Here is a 15123-nt window from a genome sequence, read left to right as displayed (position 1 = left end):
GACTGAGCAGCGCTATGTGCTCCACTCAGCCAAGCATCTGAGCTCTCATTTTTCTTTTTCTCTTTCTGGGTAAGATCCTCAGCTGGTGTGATGTCAATGCAGCCGCTGAGGATCTGGCTCTTTCTGCTGCGAGGTTATGTTATGCTTTTAAATGTAATTGTGACATAGTTACTGCACTGAGGAATGCACCAAAACATATAATGACGTCTCACTACCTACTGGTACGGTCTGCATCACTGTAGTGTCTGAGCCACTTGCAATCATGAATGGCTTTTACTGTGAGTGAATGGCTTTCCGCAGCCACGTGCGGTTGGGAAGCATTGGCCTCATTTAGAGACGGGAGACTAAGGCATAGGGTAGATTAAGTATCTTGCTCAAGCTCAAACAGGAAATTTGTGGCTTTGCTGGGAATTGAACCCAGGTTGCCAGTGTCCCAATCGCCCCACGACTATCCTTCTTCACACGCTGCTAGTAACATTCTGGTATTTTCATACAAACATTTCAAATACACAAGAAGGCATGTGTGACATTACGTCCCATATTTTTCATAGAAATAGTGTTATGATATGAATATGGCATAATGACATGTTTTAGGCAAGATGGGTCATGTGAGGTATCATTGAAATCATTATGAGTTACTGAATGTGATTATCCAATCTGTATGCATGCATCATTCCTATATCTGAAGTTAGGAATATTGACTATGTAACAACTACAACTGTGTGTGTACTTGGGGAACGCCCCCCAGAAAGTATGCAATGAACCTGGATGGGCCATTAGGAAGGACAATGGGACTTTGAAAATACTAATCTTCCTCCTTCCTGAGAAGCTTCCTAGGATGCTGCTTTGACACTATAAGGTCATGTGATCATGTCACCTGGTACAGGACATTATCTTGAGCTGGGATTTTTCCACTGGAAGCGGGTGGGGTCAAACTAGTAAACAAAAGGTTCCCATCAAATGTAAATCTTATTTAAGGCTGGGGACTGCGTTAATCTAGGCTCTTCTCCACTGCCTCCCGCCCAAGAAGGAAGACTGCTGAAAACACCTAAAGGAACAAAGGAACTAAGCTGGGGGAGGCAGGAGCTGAGTCCAGCTGAGAAAAGTCAGCCTGTAAGAGGAATCCCTGGAGATCTAAACTGCAAGCAGTGCAGTTTACCTTCAAGAAACTCTGCAACCTGCTTGGAACAACATTTAAGGTGAGAAATCATTATTTGTAGCCAGTATTCCTTAGTGTATTAAGCTTAGTTTGCGAGTTTTGTTTTATTTGCTCAGTAATCTGCTTTGATCTGTTTTCTATCCCTTATAATCGCTTAAAATTCACCTTTTGTAGTTAATAAACTTGTTCCTTGTTTATTCCAAAACCCAGTTTGCATAATTTGTAACAGGAGGGAGGGGGCAAAAAGCTGTGCATATCTTCCTCCACATTGAGGGAGGAAGCGAATTTCATGAGCTTATGCTGTATAAATCTCTATACAGTGCAAGACAATATAATTTTGGGTTTACACCCCAGAGGGTGTGTGCACCAAAGTACTGGGCAATAAGCCGGGCTGAGTCTTCCCACACAGAGCTGATTGCAGACCCTATGTGATTCTACAGTTGGGTGTGTCCCTGCCTGTGTGTGTGCTAGAAGGGGGCTTGAAAGCCTGTCACAGCAGCACAGAGTGGGGGGAACCCAGGCTGGTGGGACAGGTGGGCTCAGTGGGACCGCAGTGCAGTAGGTGGCACCCCAGAGAGGGGGTCCAACCTGTCACAGCATGGATAGCTTAGAAAATTGTGACCGGGTCCTGCAGACCTGATCCTTGGATGTAGTCCTATTATACTTGGTAACTGTGACATGATGGACTAGGCCTGGAGGTGCCCTACTGGAGATCTCATGGCCCTGCCACACCCCGCCCCAGAAAAGGGCAATAGAGAGGTCCTCCATGCTGCCTAGAGCGGCTGTGTGGGACACAGCCAATCGGGACCCAGCAGGCTAGTATAAGAAGACCTGCAGGGGCCAGCATGAGAGCAGTTCCTTGCTGGAGCTGGAAGAGAGTGGAGGGTGTGATCAGGCTGAGGGAGCTACAGGACCTTGGACAGAACAGTGCTTAGGGAACTTAAAGGTGCTCTGGGCTGGCTGCTGGGACTCCACCAGGACAAGGCCCTGAGGTAAGGGTGAAGAAGGTGCTGGAGCCATGGAGAAGTGGCCCAGGGAATTAGAGCAACAGTCTAAAGGGACACGACACAGCCTGCCACAGGAGGTTGATCTGGATGGGGGCACCCCCTATGACAGAGAGTTTTATACCATAACTCCTAAGTCTATTCCCTCTCCAGGGCTACATTGCTTTGTATTCTGCTCATGTGCGCCCACACACCTTATTTTGTATCTGTTGTTCTGTGTCTGGCAGCATGTCTCTCTCCTTATGATTTCCTCCCGTTTAGGGTACAGTCTTCCTCAGAAGTAGCGCATGCCCTCGTCTCCTGTTGCCTACAGCGGGAATTTAGGCTGCTCAGCAGCCCCCAGGATCAGCCCCTAAGTAGCTCTGAAAACTTTTAAAAACCATCCCACCAATCATTCATATAAGACATGACTTGATGCTGATTTCTCTGGCTCTCTGTTGCAGTGTTCTAAGGGACTTGGCCGAGGCATAAAAGATCAGGAGGACTTAGTAAAAACTCATCAGTTTCTCATTCTTACCCAGTCCTGTAAGGTGAGAGGGGTCACTTGATTAAACTTAAAGGAATAAAAAGTCACCACCCCTTCATATAAGGCCTGATCCTGATTTGATGTCAGGGCAAAGATGGTCATTCATTTGGGCTTTGTAGGTGACCCATTACCTCTAATGGGACAGTGCAACTTAAAGGAGATCTCTCTTTTTATGTCCACTATAGCATCTGAGTTTTAAAAACTATGACAAACAGCTAACTCTCTTCATACTGTTATTTTATTTTGTGGTGTTATATTTTACTATAGATTACTTGATATCTTAACTTTAAAAGGGTCTGATGAAATTTCATGAACAATTTCTAGATCTGCAATTAGCTGGGATATTCAAATATTGTGCTTTAGGGTGGAAGAGGATATCAGCAGGATTCATGAAGGAACTGCCTTCTATACCATCACGTGCAGCGCAGAACAATTGGCTACAGGCATTATAGGGATTTCCCCTTTCTAGAGTACAGTGCCAGGTTTTGGCCACTGCTGAAGGCAGAACAGTGGATAAGACAGGATAATGATCTAATTTGGGATAGCAAATCCTGTGTTCTTACTAATGACTGTTTCTTTTGTACCATTTGCAACAAACCTCCCCCCAAAACCACATCAAGAAAACATAATAATCCACATGTGATAATCCATTCCTACCGCAGCCCCAGGTTTGTATTAACATTGCATGTTCCTGTAATATACAGCATACAAAGGAAAAGTCCTTATATTGTTGAGCTCTGTGGTTGTTACTTTTATTTGATAAATAAACAGTGGCTGTTGTAAACCAGTGAACAGAGTTAATGATAGCACTAACACCCTGAGCTGCTCGCAAACAAATTGCTTAATGAAAATGGCTGGTAATGAGGGTTTTTTTCAGGGATTATTGCTTAATTAACTCTCTGTTAAAATATGGCAGTTGAGTTTTTAGAGTCCAAGACAGAGCAATCGAGAAGAACGTGCATTCTTGATGCAGACTGCAGTATGTTAATGGGGACACTACATCATGTATCACTGCTAATTCCAAGCCAGGAAACAGGATTGCTACTGATGTGCTTTGAGAGTCCCAAGGCACCATTTACAGCAGGATGCAATGTGACGGACGGAAATAGGGTAAAACAAGCCATCCGCGTGGAAGGGAAGTACAGTTTTAATCATGGAGCAAAAGAGAATCGTGCCGTTTAACAAATGCGATGACTCAAGGCTGGTTTCGGCTGGGACAGTCCACGGCAAGAGTTTTGGCTCTTTTGTGTTTGTCAGTATTGAGTTTGCTGGGGTGTTTATTGTTGCCCTTACTTTAAACACGCCAAGCAGTTCAGTTTCTCACTAAAGCATACCCCGTTCACAGAGGAGCTGAAGAGTGGTAAGTGCCTGAATAGCCTGTTGTGCCAGGCCATCTTATAGTATCCCACTCAATGGGATTTCTCTGGTACCCGTAATGCCCCGTGATGCATCTGGGTGTCCTAGATGTCCATGTAGCAAGGTCTGCCGGAACTAAAGGAAAGTCTGTTTGGGGTTTCGCTTCTGTGTCCCTCTTTTTCTCAGGCAATGTCATCATTTTCAGGCACATCCGTTCCCACGTCTCCTTTCTGCTGCTGAATGATGGAAGTAGTGCACAAGAACTAAATCTACCCACAACGCTGAAACACTTACCAGCTTTCTAGGTGAGTACGGGAGATAGACAACCTGCAGCATGGCTGTGGTGATGGTTCTTCCCCATATGTGTCTGCTGCCTAGATCCTTGCACTGAACAGAGATCAATAGCATGCAGATAAAATCCACAGTGGGAAAACATGGAATAAAAGTGTTATGCTGTAAATGCTTAAGTTTCAGCTGACGCTTTCAATCTAAGTCTTGATATGTGGATTTTAATATCTCACCCATTTTGGCTTGCACTGGGTGACATTTAAAATGGCTACCAGCTTGAATGTGAATGGGAGTTTTGTTGATAAAATAGCTTTTTTAAAACATGTGATTATTATTTTTTTCCTGGTTAAGGACATATAAAATGTCATGGTGGTCTTCCTTTTTTGCTGAGCTAAGGTCTTTTTAGAGCAAATGTCTGAGCAGTTAGGCCATGTTGTAGCAGTATCTTCAGCTACGGCTGGGAAAAAAGATTTGAAATACTGACTCCGAGTATGAACTATTGTAGGGGTTCTCAGATTGGAGGTATTGACCCCCTTGCCCTCCCATAATGCGAAATGAGATGGAAGTCCCAGCTAGATGGGAGCAGAAGAGGTTTTGGGAGGCCCAGTATGGGAAAAATTGAGAACCACTGCAAACTAGATACCATTAACTTGGGTTTGAAGAGAGACTGGGAGTGGCTGGGTCATTTCACACATTGAATCTATTTCCCCATGTTAAGTATCCTCACACCTTCTTGTCAACTGTCTAAATGGGCCATCTTGATTATCACTACAAAAGTTTTTTTCTCCTGCTGATAATAGCTCGTCTTAATTAGCCACTTACAGTTAGTATGGCAACTTCCACCTTCTCTGTGTGTGTGTGTGTGTGTATGTGTATATATATATATATATATATAATGTATGTATATATATATACTTACTGTATGTTCCATTCTGTGCATCCAGTGAAGGGGCTGTAGCCCACAAAAGTTTATGCACTAATAAATGTGTTAGTCTCTAAGGTGCCACAAGTAATCCTGTTCTTTTTGCATTATTTAATAACTCTTCTACTTCACTTTGCTAGTTCACTCAAATTGAAGTGGGCCGAAGTCTGCTGTGTTATGCCAGTGTAAAGGAGCAGAATTTGACCCCAAGCTGCTGAAGCAATTGATTACAAATGTAATCGCAAGTCTTAGGAGACCATTCTTTGATCTTAGGATCCCAAAACACTGTACAGACCTAAATTTAGTAATGAGGTAGTAGTGTGAGGTAGGAGAGTAGTGTGAGGTAGCAGAGTGTGGCTATCCTTAGTTTACACAAGAGTAAACTGAGGCAGAGTAACCCACAGGACTACACAGATTGATACCAGCTGAAGTCAATTTACACCAGTTGAGGATTTGGACTTGGTATGAGGCCTGTTATGAAAGAATTGTTAAAGGGATATTAATAAGTTGAAATATTGTATTGTTAACAACCCAGATCTCAAATGTAGTTGGTCAAATGGAAAGCCCAAGTCTGGTGTTTAGGCTGGTCTGCTAGTTGAGGCTGAGTGTTGTCATGGAAGATCAAGGAGAGCTTCAGTTCATTCTGCAGTCTACTTCTAAGGCTTGGCATTGATGTTTCTCTAATGTATGTATGAGTGGGATAGTTATTAGAGATGGGCATGGCCAAAGGTTGTTAGGATCTACCTATGTATTTATTCTGGGTTCATAGGCGCTGACTCTGTGGGTGCTCTAGGGCTGGAGCACCCACGGAAAAAAATAACTGGGTATTCAGCACCCACTGGCAGCCAGCTCCTCCATTTCCCCCAGTGCCTCCTGCCCGCCGTGATCAGCTGTTCTGCGGCGTGCAGGAGGCGCTGGGGGAGAGGGGTGGAGCACGGACAAAGCGCACTCAGGGGAGGGGGTGGAACTTAGCGAGAAGAGACCGTGCGGAGATGGGGTCTTTGGGGAACGGGTGAAGTGGGGACAGGGCCCGGGGCTGAGTACTCTCAGGGAAAGGAGGAAACTGATGCCTGTGACAGGGCTTATTACTTTTTTACTGAAACCCCTAAAATTAAAAGTAAGGAGGTCTAAGGGTCGAATTAATGGATCTCTTCTCTGTTTCAGACCCCGATGGCAAAAGCTAGGTGTTTGCAGCTGTGTTGGCCCCATGATATTAAAGAGAGAGAGGCTGGGTGAGGTAATATCTTTAATTGGACCAACTTCTGCTGGTGAAAGAGACACACTTCCAAGCTACACAGAACTCTTCTTCATGACCTAAAGCTCAAAAGCGTGTTTCTCTCACCAACAGAAGTTGGGTCCAACTAAAGATATTACCTCCCCCCCCCCCACCCCACCCCCTTGTCTCTCTAATATCCTGGGCAGGAGCCAACGGAAGCTCTTTAAAAGCAGGGGTCACGGGCACCCGAACTATGGCCCCACCCCCTGCACTGCCCCTTCTCCCCGAGGCCCCACCCTTACACCACCTCTTCTCCCCAAGACCCTGCCCCCACTCACTCCTCTCTGCCCCCTCCCCCGTCGTTCATCCTTATAGCTGGTAAAAAGTGGTGCTGGCCCCCCCCGTTCCAGGGCCCCTCAACCTGGGACCAACGTGGCTACAATGCTACAAACAGATTTCAGACTGGTCACTTTCAGTTTATTCATCTAACGTCAACACACGCGCACACACGCCCCTTCTGGGACTGGTCCTTGCAGTCTGGGACTGAAGTTGGTCCAACTAAAGATATTACCTCACCCACCTTGCCAATCTGGTCATTGCAACTCTGTCCCTGTCTCACATTGCACAGCTCTTCCCAGATAATGGAAAATGCTTTTGAGATCTATTACATTATAAAGACATCAATAAATGAGATCCTTGTGATGTTTAAAACTTTCTGCACAATGGAATACCCAGACACAGAAAAGCCAGTAACGTAATGAAAAACGTAATTAAAGTTTGAGTCACATTGAATCCATTATAACTCAACCATGTACCCAGCACTGATTTCACTCCTGACTCAAAGAATGTGTAGTTTGATACCTCCTGAATCCCATTAACAGAGGCCTATGCATGCATGCCATTTGTGAGGTTTAAAAACAAGAGTACCCTTTAATCAACTTTAAATCCACAGGATTCATATTTTATTGAGTCTGAGTAAATGATAGTGAGCGAAAACTGTATCTGCCACAAGGCAGATGGCTTTTTAAATACAATCTCTAAATACAGTGGAAAAGGACATTTTGGCTATACTTCTGAACTGGCAGGAAACTTCAGTAGATTACTTTAATCAGTGGGTAATTTAATGTTCATACAGCCTGATAGCTAGAGGAAGAGAACCTCCAGTTTAATCATTTAGTAATACACTTACATTGCCCATTATAGATTTGTCAACGGTCATAAATGAACTGCAGTTTTATCCGTGAACTACATGTAGAATAACTATACTTATATTTTTTCATCTACACCTTAAGCAATTTTTAGATGGGATACAAATGAAGGCCTATTCCATTCAGAGAATTCCTGAATGACTTCATGTAGTAGGATGCAACTTCTCCTTAGTGGGCTTTAGGTAGTGAACATATTCAATACCACAATGGCAGTTTTCAGAAAGCCACTTAAAGCAGCATGGGTAAAGGCAAGGAAAAGCTACATTTTAAAATATATATATAAAGGCAAGGAAAATATATATATATAAAGACACACACTTTGTCTTTTTATATACAAATTCTAGCACTTCTCAAACAGAATATTCTTCCTTACTGCCAAGTCACACTGCTTTCTCAGCTGTGTCTCTGAGCAATGTCACTGTAAATGGTGCCCTGCACTAGAAAATGGATCACTGATTAATGTCTTTGCTGTACCTTTTTTTTTTTTTTGTCGTCAAACTGATTTGCTGCTACTATGATCTTGAAGAAAGATTTTAATTTGTTTTCTTTTTTGAGGCTTGCACTTGAAAGAATTTGACTTAATAGGAACCTGAAGAAACACAAGTGGTGATGGTGGTTATAAGTTTCAAGTATTCTTACTGTCCCATCTTGTACTAAACTATTAGTTTATGTGGGGAACCTCTAGGGGGCTTTTTGACCATCTCCCCATTGTTGCACCTCCAAAATGATGATCAGTGATTTTGAGAAGACCGGCCATGTTTTCATCTGCAGCATTTACCTCCAGAGTGAACGCTAATTTATACAGAAAATGCAGTCTATCCTTACTGCAGGATATGCTGATTTATAGACTGTGCATCTGTTTCACATAAAGTGCCCTGAGTGCAACAAAATCCTACATTCTAGCAAAACCCAGGGCATTCTTTAGTTTTTAATGAATCACGTTCCACCCGTGGGATATTTGCTAATGAACATATAATGAATCCAGAAAGATTTCTCTACCCATCCCTGCATATTCTGAGTTTCTGAGCCCTGTTCAGCACCCTTATTACTCAGGCAAAACTCCCACTCATTTCAAAGCCTTCGTAAGGACTGCAGCCTCAGAAAGCTCATTGTTAAAATATACATGTGTACTTACACACAACAGCTATTCAGGCCACAGTGACCGAGACTAACAAGCGAGCCCTGTAAGACCCTAAATGAAAATCCTCAATTTTGCTTTGTAGTTACCAGTTTTACCTTCATCTAGTAAATCTATACCATTTGGGATCTCATTTTCTAGATTGGCTACGCCAAACTGATCCCTGGCATGAATCCACTGATTTGTTTCATTTGTTGTGTGTACTGAAGGAACAACACATCTTGTAGACATGTTACATTAGGACAAGATTCCGGTACTCTACTCTGGGAGAAATCCCACTGATATCTGAGGAGGGTGCTACTCAGGGTAAGGGTTTCAGAATCCATCCCTGTATACCTGTGGATGTGATAGGGTAGTTAACTTCTAAGTAGTCTATTTCTCAGACTGTTAGTTGAAGAGAGACTTGTGTTGAAGCAAGAATGTTCTCTTTCCCAGCAAGAGAACGCTGTGCAGCTTTCTTCACAGAGAACGTGTATGTTTAAACAGGAAAGGTTTCTCAGAGGAGCCACCTGACATGACTGAGTGACTGGGGACACTGGGTAATCACTATATAGTCATCATATACTACAATAAATTACCTTGTTTTAAACATCTTGAGCATATGTCACCAGGCACATGGAGCTTCTGACAGTGAGGCCTAGTCCCGGAGCCATGTTTCGTCTTTGCTCAGCTAAACGTTGGTGTGATGCTACATCCCATATTCTTCAAAGAAATATGGTTATGATGTGAATATGGCATAACTAAGGTGTTTTATGCAAGATGGGCCTTGTGAGATATCATTGGAAAGGCTATGATTTACTGAACATAATTATCCAATTTGTATTGTGATGGGGTCAGGCCAAACGGCTATAGGAGAGTGATAAAAGGCAGGTGTATTAGCTTCAGGATAAGCAGGTCCCTTTTCCCCTGATAATTGAACAGGGGTTACTCCAGGTTAATTAGGACACCAAACCTAATAATGTTATGGAAAGTTCACAACTAGAATAAATTAAGCCCTTGACATTAGGTACCCGTAATGCAAAAAGCCACGTGTAGGTGCTCCTTGCTGCCATGAATTTCACCTGCTCCAATCAGGAGAGTTACACACATAACTCCCCATCAGTAGGACGTGAGTTCTTGGTCTCTGTTGCCATCTGTAATGGCATTATCATACTTAACTGTTTGCTAAATCAACTGCTTTCCTTTTATCAGAAATGTCGTTTCTTAATGATAACCCCTTTTCCCCTGGCAGGATCCTTTTTTGTGTTTAGGCCTTTAATTAGTACACTGCTAGGCTTCTCTATAAAATGGCACCTACTGTGTTAGCAATCCGGCTATCTGTCTTGGCAGGTCTGCCCTGGGATGTGACAGAAGGCTGTGCCACAGGAAGAGAGGAAGGGCTTGCCTGGCATGCTGGTACATGTTTTAAATTGTTAGCTGTACCCAGGGGCTGTTGGAGTGCAGGGATCGGGTCTCAAGATCAGCCATACAACCTGCTCATGAGATTCCCCTCCCAAAATCAGCTTTCTTCCTCAGAAGACTTGGCTGAGATGAAAATAAATGCAGCTTATATTTCCCCCGTTACATTTTACGTAGCCGTAGGGCCAAATCCGACACTGAGTTACGCCTTGTACCATCCCAGTTAAGTCACTGGAGCCAAGGACAAGTCACTCAACTGTTCTTTGACCCCGAGTCATCTCCAGTTCGGCCCTAACTTGCTCCCCTGTCATAAGAGCCCCTCTGGGGCTTTGGAGTGGTACAGAATTACCAGAGTACAAGGCCACCCTGACCATGCCCCTCTTTCCTCGTGTCCACACATAGCCTACCTCAGCCTTTTGCAGAATGCCCCTTGTGGCTGGCGCTACTGCAGAGGTAGCATACCATTCCCCAGGGGAGGTTAAATCTTCCTTATGCCCCAGCCTAGCTGGCACAAAGAGGCTTCAGGGTAACAATGAATTTGGCCCTTTGTCACAGTTTACACATCTTCTCCAGTGATGGAATACTTGTCTCCATTGCAGGGTTATTCAGAGGCCTAATTAAATTAATAGCCTCTAATTAAAGTGCTTTGAGATCTTGGAATGAAAAGTGCTTTGAAAGAAGGAAATATTATCCTTTCTTTAAAATGTTATGTTTTTTCCGCCAACTACCTTTTGTGGTAGGCTAATTTTAGCAAGTTGAAAGCAATAAAGTATGATTCACCCTTTCAAAGGCTTTCGTGACATTAGTTAAAGCATTTCCTAATTTACCTTAATCAAAGAAGCAATCAAAAATTGCTAATCACCTTTCTCAAGCCTCTTATGCCAGAGCAAGCTAGATAGTAATCAGGCATATAATAAAAAAAAGTATATATTAGAAGGAAATAAAGGTGAAGGGCCCAGGCGTCATGGGAGACCTAGATTTGAATCCCAGCTTCCTATGGTAAAATTTTGGGTGAGGATGGAACACTGCTAACAGCAGTGACCCTCTGGATAATTAGCAAGTGGTGCTGATGGACTCCGAAAGGGACTTTATTCAGACCTCTTTACCTGGGATGTTTGTAGGCTCTCTGGGGAAGGAGGGTATTAAAATAGACAACATGGAGGAGGAGCAAATTATGCACAAGAAGCAGGGTGAGGTAAGAATTATTCTGATTCTGACCCTTACTCGTGTTGAGCTGGACCCTGCTCCATGAGAACTCTTACTGAAGTCAGTGAGGTTCCTTCTCAGTATAAGGTATTCCCTTCTGACCCTAAGGATAGCTACATTCAAAGAAATGGCTATTAACAGCTGTTCGACTGTGCATCTTCGCTCAGATGAAGTCTGCACTTTTCCATTTTGAGATGCTAAAAAACAATTCGGACATAATCAACAAAATCAAAATGCTTTCCAGAGCAGAGTCAATGAGATGTCTTTAGTGTTTCTCTGCTATTCCTACACCCTTCACATGATCCAGAATGACCAGTATTTTCCCTTTGCACAGCAAAGTCAATATCAACATTAATAAATTCCAACCATTGTTTATTTTATGATTATATGCGCAAGTGGACATTTATGGCTCTTCCATTAGATATGTCCTGATTTCTGGTCAAATTAGTTCCTGATTCTCCTTCATTGTGTCATATGGTCCTCACCTCCAGGGGTTAACTGTTCACTCAGTTCACATGAAATTTTTGGGGGTTAGGGAATCTTCTCATTTTATGAATCCTGCTTGTGTTACTCACTGCCTTTTGTAATCAGAAACTGAGTCACTCAATACCAGTTTTTAGAGTTGACTGAAATCCTATCTTCTCAGTCTGCCATTGCGTGAGTGCTTTTTCAATCTTTTCTATTACTGTTATTTCACTTAGGGTATGTCTACACTATGAAATTAGGTCGAATTTATAGAAGTCGTTTTTTTAGAAATCGTTTTTATATAGTCGATCGTGTGTGTCCCCACACAAAATGCTCTAAGTGCATTAACTCAGCGGAGTGCTTCCACAGTACCAAGGCTAGTGTCGACTTCTGGAGTGTTGCACTGTGGGTAGCTATCCCACAGTTCCCGCAGTCTCCTCTGCCCATTGGAATTCTGGGTTGAGATCCCAATGCCTGATGGGGCAAAAACCATTGTCATGGGTAGTTCTGGGTACATGTCGTCAGGCCCTCCCTCCCTCCCCCTGTGAAAGCAACGGCAGACAATCGTTTCACGCCTTTTTTCCTGAGTTACCTGCGCAGACGCCATACCACGGCAAGCATGGAGCCAGCTCAGCTCACCATCACCGTATGTCTCCTGGGTGCTGGCAGATACGGTACTGCATTGCTACACAACAGCAGCAACCCATTGCCTTGTGGCAGCGGATGGTGCAAGAGGCCTGAAAACCATCCTCATTGTGTCCAAGGTGCTCCTGGCCACCTCGGTAAGGTCGGTCAGGAGCACCTGGGCAGACATGGGTGCAGGGACTAAATTAGGAGTGACTCGACCAGGTCAATCTCTTTAGTCCTGCAGGCAGTCCTATTGTACCATCTTCTGCAGAGCAGCCAGGAGATGTGGATGGCTTGCAGTCCTACTGCACCGTCTGCTGCCAGCCAAAGATGTAAAAGATAGATGGAGTGGATCAAAACAAGAAATAGACCAGATTTGTTTTGTATTCATTTGCTCCCCCGTCCCTCCCTCCCTCCTTCCCTCCGTGAAATCAACGGCCGACAATCGTTTTGGTGAGGTCTGTCAGTGGCACCTTGAATACTTTAATGGAGATTCAGTCCTGCCTGAAATACTAGAGAGAGGGATAGCTTACTGGGTTGAGCATTGGCCTGCTAAACCCAGGGGTTTGAGTTCAATCCTTGAGGGGGCCAGTCTGTGTGATAGTTGTTTTTGTTTCTCCTTGATGTAAAGCCACCCCCTTTGTTGATTTTTAATTCCCTGTAAGCCAACCCTGTAAGCCATGTCGTCAGTCGCCCCTCCCTCCGTCAGAGCAAAGGCAGACAATTGTTCCACGCCTTTTTTCTGTGCAGACGCCATACCACGGCAAGCATGGAGCCCACTCAGATCACTTTGGCAATTAGGAGAACATTAAACACCATGCGCATCATCCAGCAGTATATGCAGCACCAGAACCTGGCAAAGTGAAACCGGGCGAGTAGGCGACATCAGCGCGGTGACGAGAGTGATGAGGACATGGACACAGACTTCTCTCAAAGCACAGGCCCTGGCAATGTGGGCATCATGGTGCTAATGGGGCAGGTTCATGCGGTGGAACGCCAATTCTGAGCCCGGGAAACAAGCACAGACTGGTGGGACCACATAGTGTTGCCGGTCTGGGACGATTCCCAGTGGCTGCAAAACTTTCGCATGCGTAAGGGCACTTTCATGGAACTTTGTGACAAGTCATAATGGATGCCTTTGCTACAATGGGATTCCCTAACTGTGGTGGGGCCATAGACGCAACCCATATCCCTATCTTGGCACCGGAGCACCAAGCCGGCGAGTACATAAACCGCAAGGGGTACTTTTCAATGGTGCTGCAAGCACTGGTGAATTACAAGGGACGTTTCACCAACATCAACGTGGGATGGCCGGGAAAGGTACATGACGCTCGCATCTTCAGGAATTCTGGTCTGTTTCAAAAGCTGCAGGAAGGGACTTTATACCCAGACCAGAAAATAACCGTTGGGGATGTTGAAATGCCTATAGTTATCCTTGGGGACCCAGCCTACCCCTTAGTGCCATGGCTCATGAAGCCGTACACAGGCAACGACAGTAGTCAGGAGCTGTTCAACTACAGGCTGAGCAAGTGCAGAATGGTGGTATAATGTGCATTTGGACTTTTAAAAGTGTGCTGGCGCAGTTTACTGACTCGATTAGACCTCAGCGAAACCAATATTCCCACTGTTATTACTGCTTGCTGTGCGCTCCACAATATCTGTGAGAGCAAGGGGGAGACGTTTATGGTAGGGTGGGAGGTTGAGGCAAATCGCCTGGCCGCTGGTTACGCGCAGCCAGACACCAGGGTGGTTAGAGGAGCACAAGAGGGTGCGGTGTGCATCAGAGACGCTTTGAAAACCAGTTTCATGGCTGGCCAGGCTACGGTGTGAAAGTTCTGTTTGTTTCTCCTTGATGAAACCCCCCTCCCCTTGGTTCACTCTACTTTCCTGTAAGCTAACCACCCTCCCCTCCTCCCTTCGATCACCGCTTACAGAGGCAATAAAGTCATTGTTGCTTCACATTCATGCATTCTTTATTAATTCATCACACAAGTAGGGGGATAACTGCCAAGGTAGCCTGGGAGGGGTGGTGGAGGAGAGAAGCACCGGGAGGGGTGGTGGAGGAGGGAAGGACAAGGCCACACAGCACTTTAAAAGTTTAAAACTTTAAAACTTATTGAATGCCAGCCTTCTGTTGCTTGGGCAATCCTTGGGGGTGGAGTGGCTGGGTGGCCGGAGGTCCCCCCACCGCGTTCTTGGGTGTCTGGGTGAGGAGGCTATGGAACTTGGGGAGAAGGGCGGTTGGTTACACAGGGGCTGTAGCGGCGGTCTGTGCTCCAGCTGCCTTTCCTGCAGCTCCATATGCTGGAGCATATTAGTTTGATCCTCCAGCAGCCTCAGCATTGAGTCCTGCCTCCTCTCATCATGCTGCCGCCACCTTTCAGCTTCAGCCCTCTCTTCAGCCTGCCACTTACTCTCTTCAGCCCGCCACCTCTCCTCCCGGTCATTTTGTGCTTTCCTGCACTCTGACATGGTCTGCCTCCATGCATTCGTCTGTGCTCTGTCAGTGTGGGAGGACAGCATGAGCTCAGAGAACATTTCATTGTGAGTGCGTTTTTTTCGCCTTTTAATCTTCACTAGCCTCTGGGAAGGAGAAGATCCTGTGATCCT

The 15123-nt window shown here is 44.8% G+C and overlaps 1 long non-coding RNA gene across 1 annotated transcript; it reads left to right on the top strand.

The window, feature by feature from the left end:
* The first annotated feature begins 1180 nt into the window (after positions 1–1180).
* LOC141991373 (uncharacterized) lies at positions 1181–13387 on the top strand. Its single transcript, XR_012640354.1, has 3 exons — positions 1181–1199; positions 4251–4350; positions 13264–13387. It is a non-coding gene; the product is annotated as an uncharacterized LOC141991373 (long non-coding RNA).
* Positions 13388–15123: the final 1736 nt, after the last annotated feature.

Source organism: Natator depressus, chromosome 7 (genome assembly GCF_965152275.1).
Source record: "Natator depressus isolate rNatDep1 chromosome 7, rNatDep2.hap1, whole genome shotgun sequence".
NCBI classification, from domain to species: domain Eukaryota; kingdom Metazoa; phylum Chordata; order Testudines; family Cheloniidae; genus Natator; species Natator depressus.
This window is presented reverse-complemented; position numbering and strand designations above follow the sequence as displayed.